The following is an 8,342-nucleotide window of genomic DNA, read 5'->3' on the forward strand; positions in this document are numbered from 1 at the left end:
AACACATCTACATAACACCCTGCATGTAATTGGTTCTACTCAAGTTGTTTATTTTTCTAATAGAGTGTCATGATAAGTTTCATAATACTTTTTCTTATCAATGTGTTGAAAAGTGTGGCAAAGTCTTTAGTTCATATTGTTGACTTGTAAAATTACAATAGCCTTCTACATATTTGCACTATCAAGTACCCTGAGTTAATTGTATCTATCATATTTAAGGATGGATTCTATCACAGACATATTGTCTCGGTCAAATCTTTTGGATTTAAATAAATTATCTAATATCTAATTTGAGGATAGGATTTCTTTTGAATTAATTTGGTTCTAGGACAAGTTGTCTCTTAAAAACTTTCTGGTTATGACTAATCATTAATAAGAATTGTCTTTGGCTATCAAAATTGATTACTTGCCAGGGAAAGGTTATTTGTGTTGTTTTGATGTGTTTAATTTATTTTGTATATTTCTATTAGCATTAGAATTCAAGTTTGTAGTTATTTTGAGGTTGTTACATGCAACATTTTTGGTTCCAAGGAAATACATCATCCTCAAGGGAGGAAATTGGTATTTTGTGCATTTTTCCTATGGAAAAAGTAAGAAAGCAGTCAAAAGGCTTAAATTTTTTATGGTTTATAGCTAAGATGCTTAATTTTAAATAAAGTTCGTGATTGAAAAACATAACTTATGGATATTATTTAACAAGAAAGATGTATCATTAAACTTTATGATTTGTGGAAGCTTGAAGTCATTAAAGTTTATTTTATTCAGATAGTGGATGTAAGTGGATCTGCATATCTTAGTTGTAGAGCCCTGGTTTAACTAACTTAAATAATTTTTTCTAGCTTACCTATATGAATGTTCTTGAACAAATGTATTTTATTCTTTTAAAATTTAATATATAATGTGCAGCATTCATCATGAAAATGATGTTGATGCTTTCTTTTGGTTGTATGATCATGATGTATCCATTTTCAGGTTATTAGGGCAATGAAGAAAGACATAGGAAAAATTTATGCTTTGAAGATTATGGACAAACAATTTATAGCAAAAGAAAAGAAATTGTCATATGTAAAGTTGGAATGCATTGTGCTTGATTAGCTAGATCACCTAGGGATAATTAGGCTCTATTTTACCTTTCAGGATACTTACCATATATGTATCCAAGGGCTATATTACTTTTGCTTTGGTTGTATGATGTAATTACAAGGAATTAAATTGTATATCTTTGAAATTGGTGGATGCAAATTTAATTAATTTTATAGGTAATGTTAATATTACCCTACAATTTACATAGTTTATCATCTTACTGTGCAATGTGTACTATATTACTATCTTTGAAGTAGGTGGATGTAAATTTAGTTAAGTTTGTAGATAATGTTAGTATTACCCTCCAACGCACAAGGTTTTATCAACTTGTTCTTACTGTGTTACCTAGTATGTGTTTTCATGTCCTAGAAACTTCCAGAAATCCTTCCCTTGGCTATCTCATAAAATCAGTGTTTCATTTTTGATAATTTGTTTGATTTCCACCTTCATTTGAACTCTAAAGTTAAATATTAAACTTATATGGTAAGTATTTGTAATTTATATAAGCATGTTTAATCCATGTTAAAGCAGATTTTTTCTTGATTCAATTTTTTGTGTGTTTTTATAGCATTAAAGTTTCATATCACACTCTATGAGGCATGTTTTTATATGAATATTTTTTAAAAATCCTATATATTTTAAAATTTCCCTTTTTTTTATATTGTTATTCCTAATTTTGTCTCCTGTTATCCCCTACTCTAAGAAAAAGTTTGTGCCAGAAACCCATTTCCTCGTCCCACTGCCCTGAAAACCTAGGGTAACATAGATTGTGCAAGTTATCTTGAAAATTATGTCACCCATTTTTTCAGATGTTTGCCTGTAATTAAATTTTCTTCTAGTAGTTTTGTGTTTCTTGACATACCCCTTAGACATGGGCCTTGAGTCTTGTGATGGAGGAAAGCTTTTCAACCAGATAAGTCAGGTGAGTGTTTGATTTTACAACACTTGTTATACATTTGCAATCTAGTTGAGGGTTGGTTATTCTTAGCAATCTTACATATTCTACAACATTTTATTACATTCACTAAAAATAAAGTGGAATCCCATTTCAAAATAATTTTGATTGCTCTCACAAAACTACAACCTTGGATGTTATGTTTGAAGAAAGGGTACTTATTAGAGGATAAAGCTCTTTTTTATAGTGCAAAAATAGTGAATGCTCTAGATTATGTTCACAATGTAGGGCTGATTCATCGAGATGTCAAGGTGGATATTGCAGTTTAAGTTGAGACATTTCACTTGGATCGTTATTTAATTTGCCCCACTTCTAATTTATATTTTTGGTACCAACTAGAGAATGTGCTTCTTACTGCAAATAGATATGTGAAACTAGCTAATTTTGGAAGTGTGAAGCCAATGAAAAATAGTTGAATTGAGCTAATTCAAACCACGTCAAGTAAGACCTCAAGGAAAGTAGCTTTAATAAATAAATAAAATTCTCATTGAGTGAAATAGTTGTTATTCACCTATTGTGGTGTACCACTTTATATTCTTTTGCATGTTAAGATTTAATTTCCTTATGCAGGTTTTTCAAATCTCAACTATTAAAAATGTGCAGATGACAGGGCTTATACATTTGTTAGTACAATTATATATCTTGCACCAGAAGCTCTTAAGCAAGCACCTCCAAGTATTGGGTACCTAGATTAAATAGGTTATGTTTGCGATATAGTGTGTGGATTCAATTTCTTGTCAACATTATGTTTTTATTTAAAATGTTCTAGATTGGTCATTGGTAATAGAAATGATCTGTGGGCACTTGGTTGCACTTTGTATCAGATGCTATCAGGTATATCACCCTTTAAGGATGCTAGTGAGTGGCTCACATTCCAAAGGGTGATGGATAGGAAATTTGAATTTCCTGATTACTTTTCTCCTGAAGCAACAGACCTTATTGATTGTCTATAAGTAACTTGGCAGACATTAACATATAAGTGTGAGTTATGTCAATGAGCTCTTTATTGTGATCTTACATCATGTTTTTGCTCTCTATCTTACTTGGTTTTTTTTATAAGTTATTTTTATTCTCCTCTAGTGTTGTGTAATTTTCTCTTTAAATGGATTTTGAAGGACTGCAGAGAATAGTTTCCTTATGCTCAATTCTCTACTTTCCAACATATTGTATGGAATCTATCCTTATCCATGCTAACAATAAAAAGGATAGCTTGCTAAATAGTAGAAATCCAGTTGTACTAAGTAGACACTCTCTTCACCATGCAATGGTGCATAAATGTTAGTGTGTGCAAGAGAGAAAATGATTATATTGATGTTGTGCACGACCAAAGTTGGAAAATGACTAAAAAATGCCACTTTATATGATAACACCAGTGAGGTGGTATCAAGCCAAGGAATGACAACAAAACATGATCCAAGCTTTAGAATTGCAAATTATACAAAGGAACCCCTAGTAAGTAATTTATAATAAAGTTGTTAGCTTGACAATTGTGTACTCCACAATATGCTATATCATAATGTTATTAAAAGACATACATGGAATAGGAGAGTTGAGCAAAATCTCCTTGGAGTTTCTAAGTTGCACTTTCTTCTTCTGTCATTCAATATCATATTTCTTGGAAGAGATCATGAATAGTGAGACAAACTATATATTGAAATAATAATATAGAAAATATAGAAAAGGTCGGTTGGATTAAGATGAAAGACTTGTCATGAAGCCTTTCTTTCTTCTCTTTTTTCAAGTTATCGATGTGTCTGGGAATATGGGGGATGTGGATGCAAATGTGTTCTAGTGCATGGATGTGACAAGATGTGTGGGGGATGCTGCTAGGAGTAATACCCTTCTCCTATGGATGTACAGGGGTGCTTGGGAGGGCATCTTGAGAGCATTAGTTGAGCCTCTAGATGATTTGAGCAGCCAATCACTTAAGTGACTTATTAAAACATGTGTTTAATATGTTTTTTTTAATATATTTTTCTCCTATTTGCCTCACAGCCCTAAAAAAAACCTTAAATGGGCCATTCTTTGCCCATTCTTCTCATTTTTTTTTTATAGTTGGGCTCTCTTCTCATTTGGTCTCCATTGTGGCATTTTGAAAGTAAGATGATTAGTTTTGAAGAAGATCATTCGTAGGGTATCTATTGAGCTTCCACAAAGGATGATTAAAGCATATAAGGTAAGCATTTGATTCATTTCATGAGCTTTTTAAGTGGCTTTTTTAGATCTTCATGAATTTTTCAAGTTTTGGAAAAAAATTTCAAGATTTTTCATTTTTTTTAAAGAAATGAAGAAATTAGTATAGCCATCTTTTTTTAGTATTTTTGTATTGTATATTTGCACTTGTATGTTTCATGTTTATAGTTTTTCTAAATATTTCTAAGTTAATTTTTTTCTATTTTCTTATTAGGTTCATAGTTTCTATTGTACAAGAATGGCCACTATTGGTAGGCAAAGTTCAGCAACAGGGCAAGTTGAACAAAGTGATAACTTCAATATTGATGCGACATCTCCATAATCGAGGCACACCACAAGATATCATGGTTTTTGGAGGTGGGTCATACATTTGGAAATGCAATGTATGTTGTAGTAAACCATTCAACAACTCATATTCTTGGGTCAAAGCTCGTTTTATGGGCCCTACTAGTAAAGGAATAGCATTGTGCAAGGTAAGTAAAGATGGAAAAAGTTTGAGTGATGAACAGTTAGCTAGATTCGTAAAAAAACAAGAGGTTGTAGATCGTTCAATGAGCAAATAAAAAACAAGTTTGTACAAACCTTTGCCCATAGATCATGTTGCATCCTCCAAACATACATTCTTGGAAGTGGGGGAGGAGGAGGATGAAGTAGAAGTTATTACTCACAAAAGAGGTATGTTGGATTAAGCATTCAAAATAGAGGCAAGAGAGATTGTTGATGATATTTCATGGATTGTGGAGATTTTTTGGCATTAAGAGCACATAAGTTAGAATAACTATGTGAGATACATATAATATAAATAAATTCAGATGCCATAAAAATATATCCCATGTAGAATACAACATCTTCAAAATTCAGCAAGAGGCTAAGGAAAACCTCTGAATGTAAAATTTTATATAAAATTTAGATTAAAGATAAAGGGCTATAGTTCTAACAAGGTCTCTATTTAGGAAGAAATGTTCCAAAGACCTTAAAGGGAGTTAATATAATTATACAAGTGTTTGATGACATAGTGTAAGATGGATAAGGAGGTTGTGTAAGATCAAGCAATGTAATGTGATGTGTATGGGCAAGTTCTTATATTGTACCATTTGAATGTTTTCATCTATAGTATGTGATTGTAAATCTTCAATGTGATTAGAGAATGGGGTATTTGAATAACAAAAGGTTTATGAGTTTGTGTTATAGGAATACATAATTTTTAACAAAAGATGGAGTTGCCATTGGTAAGTCTAATTATGTCTAAAGGTTGAACTTTAGGGAAAAATGAATAGTGTTATAATCAAGTGTTGATTAAGACTAATTTTGAGTCATGATTAGATATTTAACAATTTTTGGCAATGGTGATGTTTAATTAATATGATGATTGATATTTCTAACTATATGATGTAGAACTTAAGGACAAATATACTTAGCTATTTCTAAGTATAATAATCAATAATAGTTTCATTTAAGAAAAAATCAAGATAAAGGTACACTAATTATATATAAAAACAAGGTATAAATCAATAAAGAAATGGTTGAGATTAACTCAAAAGATAAGAACCAAGACAATGTAGAAAATTATACATTTTATGATCATTCTTCAAAGGGTGCTAGCTCAATGGAAGAGCACCTTCTTTACAAGTAGATGAATGGTGGTTCAATTCTATCATGTCATATTATGACCAAATACACTATTAAATATGCTACTAAATATTTGATCAAATATACTACTAGATATGCTACTAAATATACCACTAAATATGTGACTAAATATACTTCTCTTTCATCTTATCTATAGACCTAAACTTGGATGAAGAGGGCTAGAATGAAGTTCTCAATACCATTCCTAGTCTGATAAGTGTTGCTCAAAATGTGGCCTTAGTGGCCATCCCAAATGTGGAAGAAATCAAGGAAATTGTTCTCACTTTGCCTACTGAGAAAGCCCTAAGCCTTGATGGCTTCCTTACTTTTTTCTTCCAAATGTATTGGGATATTCTTAAAGGTGACCTTGTCAAAGTGGTCCAAGAATTTTTTGGAGCCAAGAACCTACTTAAAGAAATCAATGCCACCTTTTTGGTTTTGGATCCTAAAGTTATAGGTGCTGATTCTTTTGAAAATTTTAGACCTATTAGTCTATGCAACTCTTTTTACAAGATTTTTGTGAAGGATTTAACTAACAGAATTATCAAATTACTGTCTAAGATTATTGCACCTTAGCAATCAGGATTTTTCCTTGGTAGAAAAATCTTGGATTCCATCATTGTTATTCATGAAGTGATCCAATCCTTAGAGGAAGGTAAACATGAGAGTTTTTTGCTCAAACTTGATCTTTTTAAGGTATATGACAGCATGGACTAGGGGTTCTTGGATAAAATAGTGGAAGCTTTAGTTTCAATGCCAAGTTTAGAAGATTATTTCTCAACTGATTTCTACTCCCTCCTTTTCAGTCATAGTTAATGAGACACCATCTAACTTCTTTAAATCTTCCATGGGGCTTAGGTAGAGCAACCCTCTCTCACCTATCCTCTTTATCATTCTGGTTGAAGGCCTGGGTAGGCTTATTCATGATAAAAGGAGCAAAGGGAATTTGTGGGCTTAAAACCTTCCTTTGGTCCCTTGATTTTCTCTCATCAGCAATTCGTGGATGACATCATATTAGGGGGAGAGGCTTTGGTGAGAGAAGCTAGAAATGTGAAGAGCATCCTCAATACCTATTCTAATGTCACTGGGCAACTCATCAACTAGAGCAAGAGTTTGGTCTTCTTTATAAACATCCTAGTGAATAGACAGAGGAAAATTGTTGGCATTTTGGGTTGTAATATTCATTTTCTTCTTTCCATCTATTTGGGGCTTCCTTTGGGGAACAAACCTCCTGACCTCTTTTGGAATAATCTCATTGATAGATTCAATAGAAAGCTTGCGGGTTGGAAAGGTGTCACTCTAAGTCAGGCAAGCAAAGTGCTTCTTATTAAATCAACTTTGCAGAACTTGCCTACTTATGTTTTAAGCCTCTCCTCTATTCTTTCTAAGGTGGTTGATACTCTAGAATCCATACAAAGAAATTTTATGTGGACTGGTATCGATGACAACAAGAAGTACCCGTTGGTGGCTTGGGAGAACATTTGTAGAACCAAGAAGTAGGGGGGCTGGGAATCAGGAATTTGAAATAGTTCAACAAAGCCCTCCAAGTGAAATAGACATGGAGGATTTTAAACACCACTAGGGAATGGAGAGATATTTTAAAGGACGAGTATGTTGCTAATATTAATTTTAGATGGTTCATTAGTAGGGATCTTGACCCTAAGGGTTCTAACATCTAGAATGCCATTATGAGGATGAAGAGTTTAGCTTTTGAGAAAGCTAAATGGAAACTAGGAAACGAGAAAACATTAATTTTTGGCATGATGTATGGCTTAGACAAGGGCCTCTGTGGAATTTAGAGCCATTTAATAGATGGGCTAACTCTTGTATGGAAAGATATGGGAGCAAAGTGAATGACTACAGGGCCCATAATGAGTAGATTGATCTAACTAAGATATCTCAAGACCTCAAGCCATTGATGGATATGGTCAGCCTTATACCTTTGTCCCACAACAAGGACACCATTATATGGGGGGAGACTAAGAATGGAAACTATCTTGTAGCCTCTAGCTATCAGACCATGCAAAACAATGGAAATGCCCCTATTTGGTCCAAAGGTTGGTATCTAGGTCTTATTCCCAAAATTAACATTTTTTTGGGAATATACTCTAAAAATGTATTTTAATGATGTAAAACCTCACCAAGAGGGGGAATATGATGCTCAATAAATGCATTCTGTACAAAAATCACTGTGAGAGTGTGGATCATATCTTTATCCACTGCCATTTCATTAGAGATATCTGGTCCCATTTCTTGTCTTTTTTCAATATGACTCAGTGCTTTCTTTCCAACACTACAGATCTCTTTGAACAATGGCACCATGGGTTGTATGGGGATGGGATCAAGGACTTGTGGAGATGGACTTTGCCCTATGTTTGTTGGGGAGTTTGGAAAGAGTGAAACAACAAAATTTTTAGGGAGAAAGAAACAAATGCTAATGTTGTCTTCCACAAAATCCTTAATGCTCTATCTAAAAACTACT

The 8,342-nt window shown here is 32.9% G+C and overlaps 1 pseudogene; it reads left to right on the top strand.

Annotated features, from left to right (window-relative positions):
* The first annotated feature begins 848 nt into the window (after nt 1-848).
* LOC149578412 (3-phosphoinositide-dependent protein kinase 2-like) lies at nt 849-2,991 on the top strand (annotated as a pseudogene).
* Nucleotides 2,992-8,342: the final 5,351 nt, after the last annotated feature.

Source organism: Cupressus sempervirens, chromosome 1 (genome assembly GCF_028749045.1).
Source record: "Cupressus sempervirens isolate cs-2001-9-10 chromosome 1, ASM2874904v1, whole genome shotgun sequence".
Classification (NCBI taxonomy): Eukaryota; Viridiplantae; Streptophyta; class Pinopsida; order Cupressales; family Cupressaceae; genus Cupressus; species Cupressus sempervirens.